Below are 19,383 nucleotides of genomic sequence, written 5' to 3' on the forward strand. Positions count from 1 at the left end.
CATCAGCCCATCTGTTGTTGTTCTTTCATCAAGGGTAGTGGCCAAAATATTGCCATTCTCTTTGTGGGAATAATGCAACATTTCAACCAAAATAGTTGTTTTCAACAGGTCTGTGAAGGGTATTCAATATTATTCAGTAATATTTGTAGAAAAAGTTTACTAATACAATATGTTTATTAAATCAAGTAAATGTAAATATTATATATACATTGTTTTGCAGTGTAAGAATTATATTATAGTAACATATACTGTACATGGTTTCTTAAAATAAGATCCATGTTGTAAAATTTTTTAATTAAAATGATTTTTTTGGGGGTATGAATTAATTTGGGTTGCAGTGAGCCAAATCAAAAAGCCAAATAAATAATATTCATTTATTATACATGGAGAAGCATTGAATATCTGTGCCCTTAGATGTATTTTATTATATAAAATAATAGGGTTGTGCTGATAGATGATATAGTCAGAGATAACGCCTGTGGCTGATACTCTTTAAGTGATGTCAAGATTATTATAATAATAATTATTATTAGGCTAATATTACCATCTAATTAATATCAGGGTTTATTTGTTCCCTTCTGTTTCTTTTTACGCACACGTTATAGCTAACCACACACACACACACACACACGATTCAGTTGAGTTTTTGAATGCAGTGGCCAATCAGAGGCGTTCAGATGAGTAATCGCTGAAACAAGCAGTTTTGTTGAGTGCGCGTGCTGCTGACTGAATTCTGCTGTCTCGTGAATTCTCTCACCATAAACAGAAAACGCAGGTGTAAGTATAAGTGAGCTGATTTTGATTTTAAGTGATTTAACTTGCGCCAGTAAATGATGTTTTTTTTCTCCTTTTCTGTAGCTGCTGTTTTATGCTTTCTATAATTAGTAAATTACAATGTTTTTATTAAATTGTGATCATGTTAAATACAAATTACGTGTATTAAATAAGCAATATGATATCATGTATAAAATTACCCAGAACTGTGTGATTGATGAATTTTTGAAAAGGGCCATGTTTGTAGGCTTATTCTGTACACTGGTCTTGTCATCTGCAGTGACTTTGTTCTGACCTTGCACATCTAATGATGTCATGCCTGAGAAACTTCAACAGGCTGGCGCCAAAACAGCCGTTTCCATGGAAACAGTGGATGATGCAGCGTGGACACAGCACTGAAGACGTCAATAATGTCTATCTCTCTTTCACTCCAGCTTCTGTTCATTTTTATTTTGTTCCTGCAGATAATACAATACAAGTCAACAATTAAAAACTAAACCATTAAAGCATTTTCATTGCGTTTATCTGCCACTTGTGCATTTGTAGACGTCATTTGACAAACCAGAAACTACTTCATATAAACTTATAATGGTCCTAACATGGGTATAGAAAAAAATAACATCATTTTATGTAAGAGCAAATGATACGGTTTAATTTAAGACCTCATTACATCCCCAGTGTTGAGGATATTAGGAACAATAATATATTTCAGCCTACTACATCAGACATTTAGACACAGGCCACTGTATCCTGGCAACAGTGTGTGTGTGTGTGTGCGCGAGAGAGAGAGAGAGAGACAGACAGAAGGCTCAGTTCTCTCTATGGAGTCTCTAATGAGTCGGCCAATGAGATGCCCATTGTTTGTAAGGGATTCAGTGTCCAGCCATGTGACATTTTGGCCAATGTCTGCATTTCCTGCTCTATATATATATCCTGTGTCAGATACATTTTACTACTCTGTTAAAGTATAAATTGTGAGAAAACAATAAGCTATGCAAAATTTGGTGTTGTGGCATCGTTGACAAAAAGAAGTCTGAAGTTATTAGCATGTTTACCATCATTGTAATAGCAAAAGTAATAGTTTTTTTGCAGCATGTTTGGAGTATAATGTAAACACGGTTTTCTCAAAAAGGGCTTTTAATACCACTAGATGGAGCACTTGCATTGAAAAACAATATAGTATAACAATATCATAAAACATAACTTAGAAATGAATCGTGACATTTTTCAATTAAAACCCATCTAGTCAATAAATTCAAATTGATGGGTGCATGCACAAAGATTTTTGAATGTTACTGTTATTACCATGTTATTATAAAATTTATCCATCCCTTTTCATTGTGAAATTTATAAAAACTAGTGCTGTCAAAAGATTAATTGCATCCAAAAGAAAATAAAAATTCACATAGTATATGTGTGTGTACTGTGTATATTTATTATGTATATATAAATACACATCTATGCATGTATATATTTAAGAAAAATATGCTATGTATACATATTAAATATATTTACATATAAATTATTTGGATATAAATATATACATGTAAATATTTTCAAAATATATACTGTATTTGTGTGTATTTATATATACATAAATATACACAGTACACACAGATATATTATGAAAATAAAAACTTATTTTGGATGCGATTATTCGTTTGATGGCACTAATAAAAACATAATCCCTGAGAATTACCAGTATCAGTGGGTTTAATTAAATTCCTATGAACTTGTAACTCCAATAACATAACAGTCCAAATTTATATCAAACTTTTATTTTATTTATTTAACAAAACAACATTAATGTTACTCTGGAATGTTTATGCAAGTAAATTAAAATGAACAATACACTCTTAGGAAAAAAATGACAAAAGCTGCCATTGTGGTTGTACCTTTTCAAAAGGAATGAATTGTGGATATTACCTTAAAAGATCATATAGTACCTTAGAGGGTTAGTTCACCCAAAAATGATAATTAGGTTTTGTTTTACTCACCCCCGAGGCATCCTAGGTTTATATGACTTTCTGGTTTCAGACGAATCCAGTCAGAGTTATATAAAAGTTGTCTTTAATATTTCAAGATCTATCGTTGGAGTCGGTGGGTATTGCATTGCTTCAGTCCAAAAGAAGTTAAATAAAAAAGCACCCTTCTGTAAAAACTGAAAAAAAGTGTCTCACACAGCTCCAGGCGGGGGGTGAATAAAGGCCTCCTGTAGCGACTTGATGCGTTTTTTAAGGAAATATCCATATTCAAAATATAATAATCACTTTAATGTAGCTTGCGCCAACAGTTGTAAACAGTATGATGTACACTGTTAATTATTTCACTGTAAATTTACAATAAATAGCAGGTTAATAATTGCATGACTTTCACAGCAAGTTACCGTATCATTTTTACAGTAAATAATTGTGAAATGACAGCTGTTTACTGTGACTTCACAATAACTATGCCGTCATATTACTGTGATTTAGCAGTAAGCTGCTGTATAATTACAGTATTTTACTGTGCAATTACAGTTAGTCTATCATATTACTGTAATTTAACAGTAAGGTGCTGTAGAATTACTGTATTTAACCATGTCTATACTGTGATTTAGCATAAATGATGGACCAAACAAAACTGAAAAAAACATTGGTTTAACTTTTATTTTTTTAGAAGACAAATACATTTTAATAACAGGAATAAACACTGTGTAACATGAATGAACACTGGGTAACATAAATGAACACTGGGTAACATGAATGTCTGTCAATATGTGTGTGAATGTGTTTACTGTGTTTACCATTATGTGATAATGGTACTTGAAAAATACAATTTAATAACAGGAATAAACACTGGGTAACAGGAATGAACACTGGGTAACAGGAATGTGTGTGCACTGTGCATGTGTTTACTATGTGATAATGGTACTTCACAACGTAGGAGATGAAAAGAGAAAGAAGGAGAGAGAGAAGAGAGTGAGAGAGGGAAGAAAAGACAAAATGGTGGAAAAAGAGAGGGTTGCAGGTGTCTCACTCCTTCCCTTGCAACAGGCACCTGCATAGTATGGGTTCTGTCCACTATCTACAAAAGATAAGAAAGACAAAAAGTTTAAGTTACTTTGTGGTGCAAGTACCTGCAAGTATGGTACTCGCATTGTAAAACTAATCCTAAAATGTGTACAATTTAAGAAATTACAATTGTAAAAATCATGTGAATAGTACTATATCAATTAATATTAAATCAACAAACCAGAGGACTCTGAAAGTAACATGATTGAGGTTAAGCAAAAATTACATGACATGCGTACATAGTAATGCAACTCAGTAAGCCAGTAATGTGATGTAAATTTACACTTAAAACTATTGTAAAGTTTTTATTCTAACATATCAATAACCTATAACATTGAAAGGCATGTTTAATTCAAATAAACGTAAGAACAATGAATTTTACACATTTTGCAGCGTGTCTAAACTCGTAGAACAGATTAAAGGGATAGTTTACCCAAAAACCCACCCTCATTCCAAACACGTTAGCCCTTCATTCATCTTTGGAACACAAATTAAGACATTTTCTGACTCCTCCATGGACAGCAATTTTATTACCACTTTCAAGGCCCGGAAAGGTAGTGAAGATTGTTAAAATAGTCCATGTGACTACAGTGGTTCAACCTTAATGTTATGAAGCGATGCAAAAATACTTAATAGTGCGGAACACACAAAAAGTATTCTCGTCGCATCATAGCAATAAGGTTGAACCACTGTAGTCACATGGACTATTTTAACAATGTTTTTACTACCTTTCTGGGGCTTGAAAGCGGTTATAACATTGCAGTCTATAAGCGGGATCAGAAAGCTCTCGGACTTCTTAAAATTATCTTAATTTGTGTTGAACAAAATTGTTTGGAACATCATGAGGGAGTGTAATTAATGAGAGACTTTACATTTTTGAGTGAACTAACCCTTTAATAGCTTAAGTAAACATCTTACTGCATAACTAATTCTAGTTTAAAACAAAGACAGTGTTTCGTTAGTCTGTTCTGAAGTTGGAACACAACTTACATTAGACTGACATCCATTTAAAGTCAATGAGCTTCCTGATCAGTGTAAAGACATGCTGGTTTATGTGTCCTCTCTGCCTCTTTGATTTTGTACCTGTCTCTGGGTTGATGCCCAAGAAGCACATATAAACAAAAAGACAGAGAAGAAAGATGTTAGTTTAATTCAAGTGGGATTAAAAAGGTTTCAGTTCCTAGTCATCACCTTCAGTGGGTCACTGCTGTTGCAGTACTGAGCAAAACTAAAGTTAGCTCAGTTTTAACAAGGTGACATAACTTGGATTCAATTAAACAGCAACCATTTAAATAACTTAACAGCAACTGAAAAACATTTACATCACAAACACACAGTCAAGAATAGTCCTGCAACAAAGTAAGTTAGATGTGTGTGATTTGTTAATCATTTTTTAAATAGACGCTGTCATTATAAATAAACCGCATATTTGAGTTTAAAACAACTACATTCTCGCCTGAAATACTTTTAAAACTACATTTCATAACACAATAACAGTAATATTTTGAAAATTATCCGAATAAAAATGGCGGTTGAAAATGCTGCGTGAACTCAGCTGGCAGAAGCCCCCCCATGACCAATAGACGCGAATTCGCGTCTGTTGTGAAGTTAATTTCACGCGCGAATGAAGCGAATGATCTCAAAATGGTCAAGCGGCAAACTAGACGCGAATTTGACGCTCTATTCGCGTTTGGTGTGAACACAGCACTAGTATTATTACCCGTTCACAGACAAAATGGCTCCTAATATCTCCAGATGTCGACCTGTTTTACTTTAGAATAGGACAGCTAACGAAGCTCCACTAATTCAGTGATAAAAACATTTATTTTCCTATATCTTTTTTATAATAAAATGCACTTTATTTTTTCTGCTGACGAGACAGACAACGGCTGCTCCGTTTCACACACACGGCAGAAAAATATGGACGACGCACAGCTAGCTAACATTACTAATTTGAGATTAATTTATTCCACCTTTGCACAAATCCACAACACTATATTGTATCTAGTTGATCATAACTGTCATAATACACACATTAAGGCCACAGCTTACCTTATAACTTTATTTCCCGGTGGTAGAAAAATGCTGTGGGAAAAGAGAGTGCTGTTAGAGTAACGAACGTTAACTACGAAAAGCATGAAGCAAAGCTAAAGTTCAGTTTTGACGGTGTAGTTAACGTGAAGCCTCACAGTTAATAACTTAATACGGTACTACTAGCTATACACTTATTAACACAACCAACGTCTGATCATTCAAATTTGCGCGCTCAAACCTAGACGCGAGTCTGCTCCATACAGTCTATGTTCTGCTCCAGCTAAGTTACAAAAACATGAAACAGAACTTAACTAACGCTAATTTGGTTCATACTTTTAAATAACATGAAATTTCATATTAAAAACACTCATCAAATTGACAAAGTTTGAAATTAAACACTTACCGCACTGAACCGCACTGAGTCTTGTGAAAACCAACGTTTGTTTACAGGATAAAAAGAAGCAATGTTTCCTTACTTTAGCAAAGGAAAACCAGTCTCCTCTTGGCTTATATTGAAATCCTCCTACATTCTTCTTTACAAATCCTCGTTTTGTACTTCTAATTAGTGACCATTGTTTTGTTTTGATCTCTCCGCTGTGATTTCCACGTTAGTCACTTCTAGGGTGACCACCTACTAATAAGCCCAAGGGGGGACAAGGGGTATGTTTCTGAGGGACAATGTGGGACACTGCCTTGCGCGGCGGTGCCCCCACCCCATGGGCAGACTCACTGATAGTGGTTTACCCATTTCTAGCACATACCACCTTACATGGTATATTAATGGGAAGTCGTGGCCTAGTGGTTAGAGGTTGTGAGTTCGAGTCCCGGGCCGGCAGGAATTGTGGGTGGGGGGAGTGCATGTACAGTGCTATCTCCACCCTCAGTACCACGACTTAGGTGCCCTTGAGCAAGGCATCGAACCCCCAACTAATCCCTGGGTGCCGCAGCATAAATGGCTGCCCACTGCTCCGGGTGTGTGTTCACAGTGTGTGTGTGTGTGTTCACTGCTCTGTGTGTGTGCACTTCGGATGGGTTAAATGCAGAGCACGAATTCTGAGTATGGGTCACCATACTTGGCTGAATGTCACGTCACTTTCACTTTTCACTTTCACTTAATAATGCCATATTCCCCTAAACATGTGTAATTGCTGATGTATGCTCATGACAGAATTGACAGATGCACTTCCACTTACGATTTACTTTAGCTATTTTTTTTCTTTTTCATTACAATTTATTCACTTTAAATAAATTATAATATAAAATTATAGGATTAAAATTAATTGTAGTTGCTCAACACCACAGGAACAGTTAAAAAAAAAAGTCTAAACTCACAACTCCTGAGGTTCACGGAACGAGAAGGGAGAGAAAGGATGGTGAACTTGCATGTTAGTAAAGGCAGGCGCATGGAAAAAAAACAGTTTGAAACAGGACACACCTTCTCTTTTTTAATTGATGATAGCGGTGCCTCACTTTCTCCATTTTTCGAATTGGAAAGCGTGCATGTAAAAGTTCCTTCCCAGTGTGTCTGGTATGCACGTGCGTACGCTGTCATGACAACAACGAAAAAGTTGACAACAACCTAGTCAGCAGTTCAACTGAGGGGTGGGTGTGGCAACAGTAGCGTGCTGAACTGTCAAGTAATGTTCGTTTGGCTGCCTGGGACTCGAAGATATAGAGCGACCAACTTTGAGCAAGCATTGATTATGCGTGACACAGTCTCTATTCGTGGGACGCATGAATTGGGCTTCAAACGCTGTGCGCGCACGCGCTACACGGGACGGGTGGTCACCCTAGTCACTTCTGAGTGGCACATGCGCAAGGCTGACCTGTCATCCTCCCAGAACTGCTTCAGTGTGCAACTGTGAGTGCAAGCTAGATTAAAGTGATTATTATGTTTTGAATATGGATATTTTTCTTACAAAGACGCATCAATTCACTACAGGAGGCCTTTGTTCACATCCCACCACCCCACCTACCAACTCTGACTGGATTCGTCTGAAAGCAGAAAGTCATATACACCTAGGATGCCTCGGGGGTGAACAAAACAGCCTAATTTTCATTTTTGGTTGAACTAACCCTCTAAGTGTGCATGTTAGTACCCTTAGCAGTTAGTACCCTTGCAATGGTACCTTAGTACCCTTTTTTTTGAGAGTGTGTTCATTTTACTTCTATAAACTTTCATTTTCAGATGACAGCGATGATAAATGCTTCAATAGGGGCGCATGTTAATGTTTATCAAAAAAATTCAGTCCCAAAAGTGTGTATGAGGAGGGAAAAGGCTAAAATATAATACAAATAAATTTTTGAGACAAAACAAACTTATAGATAAAAAATAATAATAATCAGCCTAAGCATAAAGCAGCTGATACCCAAGTTGTAATAGGCCCCAAAATGTGTAACTTTTATTTAAATTTTTATATCTAAGAAAGAAAGAGAAGTGATGTGTATTTGTATAGTTGTGCCTTATTTGCTAAATTTGCTTTGTGTACTAAAAACTATGATTTTTTTTTGTGTCTCTTCCATGTCAAAACAGATGCAAATGCATTATTTAATAAAATAAATAAAAATGTAAAAAAAAAATCAAAAGAGTAATTATAATTATATTATAAATGATAATTCATTTAGATATAGTATACAAATATGGAGATGTTACAGTGTTTCAGCAGTTGACTTGAAAGACACCTCACTTTATCATCCCAGCCTGCAGTGAACCTGCGAGACATCTCTGGGAGGAGCTGTGAATGACAGTCAGACTGCAGTCTGTGTGCTGTGTGTAGTTAGTAAAGTTTGTGCATGAGCTGCATGTGTTGACATCTGCTATTTGTGTCTTTGTGAAACAGGTGTGCATACACAGACATGCACTTAATGTAGACTGTCTATGTGTGTATTTGTATGTACGTGTATTACCATGTTGCAGCTCTGAGCTCAGTGCTGATTGGAGGAGAGGCTCTGACTGTATTGTAGTCATATAGGATATACCTAAAAATCAGCCAATCACAGTCTGTTGCCATGCAAGCACTCATTCATAGAGATGTCAGCATGCACAAGCCACAATACTGTTACACTGCATCTTAAAAAAAAGCTGCTTCACATTTTTTACATTTAAAATAGTACAAGGACCATTAAAAAGTCTTTATATTGTTAATTATTATTATTACTACTAATAATAGCCGTTGTGGATTATCATTGCAACTGGCCAAATTCTGGAGTCAGGCCATGTATTTTGCTTAAAAGCAATAAGGTCCTTTCATCCTGCATTACGTAGCATTAATTTGAAAAAAATCTTGAAATCCAAAGTATATTAATAGTTAAAGCAATCATAGGCCTAGTAAGTGTTTAAATGCTATAAGACGTTGTATTATTTAAATTAAATATTATTTAAATAAGGTTTTTTAAGTTCTTTACAGCTTTCCAGAAAAGAAGTTTCAGTTTCAAAAGCGTCTGATTTGCATACTAACAACGAAACGGTTCACTTTTAGTTAGGTTTAGAGCTGTTTCTTTCTTAAAATACATTTTCAGATCTATGGAAAAAATAATAATCATTTGTTCATTCTGTAACGGAGCCTGGCTGCCTGTAAAATAAGCTGAATCATAGAGATTCTTGCGTTGATTTCGACGGTACACAGTGAACATCGCCTACCCAAAAGCTAAACAAGATCTGGGCGTGGTCATTTCGACACTCGTTCAAGATGATTGGCAGGTACCAAGACAGCGAGGCAGTCTCACGCTCTATGGCAAGCCGCTTCAACACATAAAATGAAAAAGAAATCCGCACATATTTTGTAACCAACACATATAATTTTTAGATAGTAGTAGTATACAATAGTGACTACAAACCTGAGTCCAAAAAAGTTGGGACACTGTACAAATTTTGAATAAAAACAGAATGCAATGATGTTGAAGTTTCAAATTTAAAGATTTTATTCAGTATACAACACAGATGACATATCAAATGTTTTTTTTTTAAATAATAATTTTAAGGGAAAAATAAGTTGATTTTAAATTTCATGGCATCAACACATGTCAAAAAAGTTGGGACAAGGCCATGTTTACCACTGTGTGGCATCCCCTCTTCTTTTTGTAACAGTCTGCAAACATCTGGAGACTGGGGAGACAAGTTGGTCAAGTTTAGGAATAGGAATGTTGTTCCATTCTTGTCTAATACAGGCTTCTAGTTGCTCAACTGTCTTAGTTCTTCTTTGTCGCATCTTCCTCTTTATGATGCACCAAATGTTTTCTATGGGTGAAAAATCTGGACTGCAGGCTGGCCATTTCAGTACCCTTGTCAATGTCAATGTCACCTTTATTTATATAGCGCTTTAAACAAAATACATTGCGTCAAAGCAACTGAACAACATTCATTAGGAAAACAGTGTCAATAATGCAAAGATGATAGTTAAAGGCAGTTCATCATTGGATTCAGTTATGTCATCTCTGTTCAGTTAAATAGTGTCTGTCCATTTATTTGCAATCAAGTCAACGATATCGCTGTAGATGAAGTGTCCCCAACTAAGCAAGCCAGAGGCGACAGCGGCAAGGAACCGAAACTCCATCGGTGACAGAATGGAGAAAAAAAACCTTGGGAGAAACCAGGCTCAGTTGGGGGGCCAGTTCTCCTCTGACCAGACGAAACCAGTAGTTCAATTCCAGGCTGCAGCAAAGTCAGATTGTGCAGAAGAATCATCTGTTTCCTGTGGTCTTGTCCTGGTGCTCCTCTGAGACAAGGTCTTTACAGGGGATCTGTATCTGGGGCTCTAGTTGTCCTGGTCTCCGCTGTCTTTCAGGGATGTAGAGGTCCTTTCTAGGTGCTGATCCAGCATCTGGTCTGGATACGTACTGGATCCGGGTGACTGCAGTGACCCTCTGATCTGGACACAGACTGGATCTGGTGGCCACGGTGACCTCGGAACAAGAGAGAAACAGACAAATATTAGCGTAGATGCCATTCTTCTAATGATGTAGCAAGTACATAGGTTGTTATGGGAAGTGTTTCCGGTTCCGGTTTACCTAATTAATGCAGCCTAAAAATCCTTTAACGGATTTGGATAATAAAAGCATATTAGTATGTTATGTGTATGCCAGGTTAAAGAGATGGGTCTTTAATCTAGATTTAAACTGCAAGAGTGTGTCTGCCTCCCGAACAATGTTAGGTAGGTTATTCCAGAGTTTGGGCGCCAAATAGGAAAAGGATCTGCCGCCTGCAGTTGATTTTGATATTCTAGGTATTATCAAATTGCCTGAGTTTTGAGAACGTAGCGGACGTAGAGGATTATAATGTAAAAGGAGCTCATTCAAATACTGAGGTGCTAAACCATTCAGGGCTTTATAAGTAATAAGCAATATTTTAAAATCTATGCGATGCTTGATAGGGAGCCAGTGCAGTGTTGACAGGACCGGGCTAATATGGTCATACTTCCTGGTTCTAGTAAGAACTCTTGCTGCTGCATTTTGGACTAGCTGTAGTTTGTTTACTAAGCGTGCAGAACAACCACCCAATAAAGCATTACAATAATCTAACCTTGAGGTCATAAATGCATGGATTAACATTTCTGCATTTGACATTGAGAGCATAGGCCGTAATTTAGATATATTTTTGAGATGGAAAAATGCAGTTTTACAAATGCTAGAAACGTGGCTTTCTAAGGAAAGATTGCGATCAAGTAGCACACCTAGGTTCCTAACTGATGACGAAGAATTGACAGAGCAACCATCAAGTCTTAGACAGTGTTCTAGGTTATTACAAGCAGAGTTTTTAGGTCCTATAATTAACACCTCTGTTTTTTCAGAATTTAGCAGTAAGAAATTACTCGTCATCCAGTTTTTTATATCGACTATGCAATCCATTAGTTTTTCAAATTGGTGTGTTTCACCGGGCTGCGAAGAAATATAGAGCTGAGTATCATCAGCATAACAGTGAAAGCTAACACCATGTTTCCTGATGATATCTCCCAAGGGTAACATATAAAGCGTGAAGAGTAGCGGCCCTAGTACTGAGCCTTGAGGTACTCCATACTGCACTTGTGATCGATAGGATACATCTTCATTCACTGCTACGAACTGATGGCGGTCCTATAAGTATGATTTAAACCATGCTAATGCACTTCCACTGATGCCAACAAAGTATTCAAGTCTATGCAAAAGAATGTTGTGGTCAATTGTGTCAAACGCAGCACTAAGATCCAATAAAACTAATAGAGAGATACACCCACGATCAGATGATAAGAGCAGATCATTTGTAACTCTAAGAAGAGCAGTCTCAGTACTATGATACGGTCTAAATCCTGACTGGAAATCCTCACATATACCATTTTTCTCTAAGAAGGAATATAATTGTGTGGATACCACCTTTTCTAGTATCTTGGACAGAAAAGGGAGATTCGAGATTGGTCTATAATTAACTAGTTCTTTGGGGTCAAGTTGTGGTTTTTTGATGAGAGGCTTAATAACAGCCAGTTTGAAGGTTTTGGGGACATGTCCTAATGACAATGAGGAATTAATAATAGTCAGAAGAGGATCTATGACTTCTGGAAGCACCTCTTTCAGGAGCTTAGATGGTATAGGGTCTAACATACATGTTGTTGGTTTAGATGATTTAACAAGTTTATACAATTCTTCCTCTCCTATGGTAGAGAATGAGTGGAACTGTTCCTCAGGGGGTCTATAGTGCACTGTCTGATGTGATACTGTAGCTGACGGCTGAATGGTTGCAATTTTATCTCTAATAGTATCGATTTTAGAAGTAAAGTAGTTCATAAACTCATTACTGCTGTGGTGTTGGGAAATGTCAACACTTGTTGAGGCTTTATTTTTCGTTAATTTAGCCACTGTATTGAATAAATACCTGGGGTTATGTTTGTTTTCTTCTAAAAGAGAAGAAAAGTAATCGGATCTAGCAGTTTTTAATGCTTTTCTGTAGGATATGTTACTTTCCCGCCAAGCAATACGAAATACCTCTAGTTTTGTTTTCCTCCAGCTGCGCTCCATTTTTCGGGCTGCTCTCTTTAGGGTGCGAGTATGCTCATTATACCATGGTGTCAAACTGTTTTCCTTAACCTTCCTTAAGCGTAAAGGAGCAACTTTATTTAAAGTGCTAGAAAAGAGAGAGTCCATAGTTTCTGTTACATCATCAAGTTGTTCTGAGGTTTTGGATATGCTAAGGAATTTGGATACATCAGGAAGATAACTTAAAAAGCAGTCTTTTGTGTTAGAAATGATGGTTCTTCCATACTTGTAACAAGAAGTACGCAGCCATGATGTTGTAATTGATGTGGTCAGGCATTGTCATGTTGGAAAATGAAAGGTCTTTCCTGAAAGAGACGACGTCTGGATGGGAGGATATGTTGTTCTAAAACTTGAATATAACTTTCAGCATTGATGGTGCCTATCCAGATGTGTAAGTTGCCCATGCCACACCAGAGACAATTTATAAGTGACATGCCACTTCCTCAATCCTCAGTGCAACTATATAAGGAAAACCCGTAACGGCAAAGATGGCGTTTGTATGCACATGTCCCACCCCTCCAGCTGGAAAGCCAATCATCTGCCTTTAACAGTCAAGCCGGGAAACATTTAAAGGGTTAGTTCACCCAAAAATCCAAATTATGTCATTAATGACTCACCCTCATGTCATCCCGAGCCCGTAAGACCTCCGTTCATCTTCGGAACACAGTTTAAGATATTTTAAATTTAGTCCAAGAGCTTTCTGTCCCTCCATTGAAACTGTGTGTACGGTATACTGTCCATGTCCAGAAAGGTAAGAAAAACATCATCAAAGTAGTCCATGTGACATCAGAGGGTCAGATAGAATGACTTTTCAGTTAGAATGACTTTTCAGTCATCTTTTGAAGCATCGAAAATACATTTTTGGTCCAAAAATAGCAAAAACTACGACTTTATTCAGCATTGTCTTCTCTTCCGGTCTGTTGTGAGACCGTTCAAAACATTGTAGTTTAGTGATATCCGATTCGCGAACGAATCATTCGATGTAATCAGATCTTCTTGAAACAGTTCACCAAATCGAACTGAATCGTTTGAAATGGTTCGCGTCTCCAATAAGCATTAATCCACAAATGACTTAAGCTGTTAACTTTTTTAATGTGGCTGACACTCTCTCTGAGTTAAGACAAACCAATATCCCGGAGTAATTCATGTACTCAAACAGTACATTGACTGAACTGCTGTGAAGAAAGAACTGAAGATGAACACCGAGCCGAGCCAGATAACGAACGAAAGATTGACTCGTTCTCGAGTCAAGAACCGTTTCTGTCAGACGCATCCGATTCGAGAACCGAGGAGCTGATGATACTGCGCATGTGTGATTCAGTGTGAAGCAGAATGACACACAGCGCGTCTGAACCGAACTGTTTTTTTTGGTGATTGATTCTGAACTGATTCTTTGCTAATGTTATGAGCGCGGGTAAACCAAAGGCTTGAAACAAGGGCAATCATCGCCAATGACGTCATTACGTAGAGCGCAGAAAAACAGGTGAACCGTTTTCTTCAACTGGTTTATTGAATCGAACTGTCCGAAAGAACCGGTTCACAGAAAAGAACTGAACTTCCCATCACTACTGGTGATCCGAAAACCGATGCAACCGGTTCTTGACTCGTGAACGGGTCAATCTTTCGTTCATTATCTGGTTTGACTCTGTGTTTATCTTCAGTTCTCTATTCACAGCAGTTCAGTCAGTGTACTGTTTGAGTAAATGAATTACTCCGGGATATTTGATTGTTTTAACTCAGAGGGAGTGTCAGCCACGTTTAAAAAGTTAACAGCTTAAGTCATTTGTGGATTAATGCTTATTGGAGACGTGAACAATTTCAAATGATTCAGTTCCATTTGGTTATATCACTACACTGCAGTCTTTTGAACTCTCTCACAACAGACCGGAAGAAAAGACAATGCTGAATAAAGTCGTAGTTTTTGCTATTTTTGGACCAAAATGTATTTTCGATGCGTCAACAAATTCTAACTGACCCTCTGATGTCACATGGACTACTTTGATGATGTTTTTCTTACCTTTCTGGACATGGACAGTATACCGTACACACAGTTTCAATGGAGGGACAGACAGCTCTCAGACTAAATCTAAAATATCTTAAACTGTGTTCCGAAGATGAACGGAGGTCTCACGTGTTTGGAACAACATGAGGGTGAGTCATTAATGACATCATTTTGATTTTTGGGTGAACTAACCCTTTAAGTCTATCGTCTGGTCCCACTGACTCATGCGCACAGTTGAGGTTTTGTGACAACAGAGACGATTGGGCGACAGCGAGTTGTGGTGTGTGCAAAATCAGATGGAATCCACATAGAAGAGGATGATAACAACGTGAAGGCACCGGACTACCAAGGTAGTTAAAGCATTTTATATCAACCACAAATATGCATTTGTTTAAGTGCTTGGCACAACACAATTCTGGATAGAGGATGTAAATGAAGTTGGTGTCGTGAACCCTTGCGTATGCGTAGTAAAAGTATAACCTGTGGGGCAAAAGGCGTTTTAAACCTTATTTTGGGCCAAAGTCATCAAACTTTTTCAGCGAATTTTATCATATTTTACTGCTGTTTCTATACATGCAGTTTTTATGTCCCGGTGACCAGTGAAAGTGCAGTTCTGACTCTCTGCCTGTTCATTTCGCTAGGAGCCTGGTCTTGTTAGTCTGAAATAGCTGCCCGGAGGCGTTGCCAAGATGGCGGCCGAGTGGGATGACTTGCCTAAAAGGACTTTGGCCACACACACTCATGCAACCCCATACCATCAGAGATGCAGGCTTCTGAACTGAGCACTGATAATAACTTGGGTTGTCCTTGTCCTCTTTAGTCTGGATGACATGGCCTCTCAGTTTTCCAAAAAGAACTTCAAATTTTGATTCGTCTGACCACAGAACAGTTTTCCACTTTGCCACAGTCCATTTTAAATGAGCCTTGGCCAAGAGAAAACGCCTGCGCTTCTGGATCATGTTTAGATATGGCTTTTTTTTTTACCTATAGAGTTTTAGCCAGCAACAGCGAATGGCACGATGGATTGTGTTCACTGACAATGTTTTCTGGAAGTATTCCTGAGCCCATGTTGTGATTTCCATTACAGTAGCATTCCTGTATGTGATGCAGTGCCGTCTAAGGGCCCGAAGATCACAGGCATCCAGTATGGTTTTCCGGCCTTGACCCTTACGCACAGAGATTTTTCCAGATTCTCTGAATCTTTGGATGATATTATGCACTGTAGATGATGATCATTTCAAACTCTTTGCAATTTTTCTCTGAGAAACTCGTTTCTGATATTGCTCCATTATTTTTCGCCACAGCATTGGGGGAAATGGTGATCCTCTGCCCATCTTGACTTCTGAGAGACACTGCCACTCTGAGAGGCTCTTTTTATATCCAATCATGTTGCCAATTGACCTAATAAGTTGCAAATTGGTCTTCCAGTTGTTCCTTATATGTACATTTAACTTTTTCGGCCAGTTATTACTACCTGCGCCAACTTTTTTGGAATGTGTAGCTCTCATGAAATCCAAAATGAGCCAATATTTGGCATGACATTTCAAAATATCTCACTTTCAACATTTGATATATTATCTATATTCTATTGTGAATAAAATATAAGTTTATGAGATTTGTAAATTATTCCATTCCTTTTTTACTCACAATTTGTACAGTGTCCCAACATTTTTGCAATCGGGTTTGTAGTATCTCATCAGTTTACAAATTTTCCTAGTACTTATAGCAACTAGTTTTCCCTGTACTGAATAAAAGTATCTATTAAAATGTACATTTCTATTAAACTTTTCAATTGCACTATGAAGTAGTCATTTCTGCTATATACTACTAAACCAGGTAGCGAGTCAAGAAATGTTATAAGAAAACGGATCGATACTAAAGATATAGTAACAACTAGTGGGATAAGTATAGTAGCTAATGATAAAATTGGAATACATAACAACAACTGGCCCTTTATAGAGACCTGCCCCCCCACCACCTTCATTGCTATTGATACGCCCAATAAGCCATGGCTATCTCACACCATACATCATGTTCTCACGCAGTGAAAAAAAAACATCGTGGAGCAAAGAGGACACTGACAATGCACCAGCAGGTAAGACCGGGCAGGTTACTTTTGGTATGGAACAAAGTCTCAGCTTGGAAATGTTGTCATTTTGTAAGAAATTCAAACAATAAATACCATTTTGTGTCTCGTGTTGTGACAGATTGCTGTAGGGCAGTTGGAGCAGCACATGAAGCGATCATCTCTTCAGCTTGACTAGTTATTAGGGTTGGGCCAATGTCTACCAAATTGGCATCAGACGATGTCTTCAGTGATCATGATGGATGATGACATCTGGGGAAGGGCCCGAAGTGTGAATCCGTATACAGAAAGCCACAGAAATAACACATTCTACGGAGTCACTGAAGGGACATGGTTAGACGCTTGCTAATGGTAGCCTGTTACAATACAGTACACAAAAGTTCACTTACCACATAAACAGAGTAAGGAAAGATGACTGATAGGATGATGGCGAATGATTTGCAGATCCTGAGCACCACTGACAAGCATCTAATCTTGTAAAATGTGTGATAAGTACTGTTACTCTGTAGAACACGGAGTACATGTGAACATGAATCTCAAACTTCATACTTCAAACTTCGTGTGGGAAGTCATGGCCTAGTGGTTATAGAGTTCCTAACCCTAAGGTTGTGAGTTCGAGTCTCGGGCCGGCAATACCACAACTGAGGTGCCCTTGAGCAAGGCACTGCCCAACTGCTCCCAACTGCTCTCCTGGCGTCGGAGCATAAATGGCTGCCCACTGCTCTGGGTGTGTGTTCACTGATGTGTGTGTGCACTTTGGATGGGTTAAATGCATAGCATGAATTCTGAGTATAGGCAACTCGGCCGCCATCTTGGCAACGCCTCCGGGTAGCTATTTCAGACTAACAAGACCAGGCTCCTATCTAAATGAATGGGTAGAGAGTCAGAACTGCACTTTCACTGGTCACCGGGACATAAAAACTGCATGTATAGAAACAGCAGTAAAATATGATAAAAAAATCGCTGAAAAAGTTTGATGACTTTGCCCCAAAATAAGGTTTAAAACGCCTTTTCCCCCACAGTTTATACTTTTACTACGCATGCACAAGGGTTCTCAACACCAACTTCATTTACGTCTCTATCCAGAATGCCGGTGTCTTTTACTTAGAATGTAAGGTAACATATGTGGTCGATATAAAATGCTTTAACTGGTAGTCCGATGCCTTCGTGTTGTTATCACCCTCTTCTATGTGGATTCCATCTGATCTTGCACACACCACAACTGGCTATCACCAAATCGTCTCCGCTGTCACAAAAAACAACTGTGCGGATGTGTCAGTGGAACCAGACGATAGGCTTAAATGTTTCCCGGCTTGACTGTTAAAAGCAGATAATTGGCTCTCCAGCGAGAGGGGCGGGAGATGTGCATACAACCATCATTTTTGCCGTTACGGGTTTTCCTTATATAGTTGTATTGAGGATTGAGGAAGTGGCATGTCTCTTATAAATTTTCTATGGTATGGGTCACCATACTTGGATGTATGTCATGTCATCACCAAAAGTGAAAGTAAAAAGCGATCATGCACTCGAAAGCAGTTTCAATGCCCCAAATATTAATAGTGGAACTCTAACACCTGCAATTTATATACAGTATAATTATGCAACTATATATCTCTGAGAGAAAGTATTGAAATATATATTTTCCTCCCATCTCGTATTTATTCTGTAGTGCCATCGGTGATGGATGATGGCAGTGTCTATCGCCCCATCCCTACTAGTTATAGTACGAAATAAACATGAATAAACATCAGAAGGTATCTTGTTTCAACTGCGGAAAGATGTCAATGAACACCATTTTTCAAGTTCAAGTCCACCTATGTTATGCTTTATAGTCTGGTTTATTTGTCAGACAAAATTATGTTATGATGTCAACCAAACTCCCTGCAAAGGGTCAATAAACCGTTTGCAAAGGCCTTCCCTCCTTAGTTACAATGCCACTCTGTACATCAACATCCTGAAAAATACATTGCAGAGCAAAGAGGAAACTGAAAACACACCGACAGACAAGACAGAGCAGGTTACTTCTGGTATGAGACAAGGTCTCAGGGCTCTCATCTTTCAAATTTGGTAATTTTTAAAGAGAGTAAAACGGCTTGCCATACATGGTCTCGCCATGCAAATGAGCCGCGCTCAGCCTTTAGCGGCTGCCCATGTGGACAGACACCATGCCTTGTTGTTCTCCACGCCCATTGGTTCCCTCTCATCTACATGTTTTAATCATGTGCTAATGTACTGCAAGGTAGGGCTACCGCGAAACCCCGGAACATGGATTCCGTAGACGCTTTGCATTATTTCCTTCTTTTATGCTCTAATAAGCGACCGGAAACAAGTTTACACAGATTCTATTCTGCCATATAAATCTCACCATTAAGTCTTGATCATTTATATAAAGATTTAGATCTCATTATGAGATTTCGTTAGGTCTAGATTCC

This window comes from Carassius carassius, chromosome 36, assembly GCF_963082965.1.
Source record: "Carassius carassius chromosome 36, fCarCar2.1, whole genome shotgun sequence".
In the NCBI taxonomy this organism is placed as follows: Eukaryota; Metazoa; Chordata; class Actinopteri; order Cypriniformes; family Cyprinidae; genus Carassius; species Carassius carassius.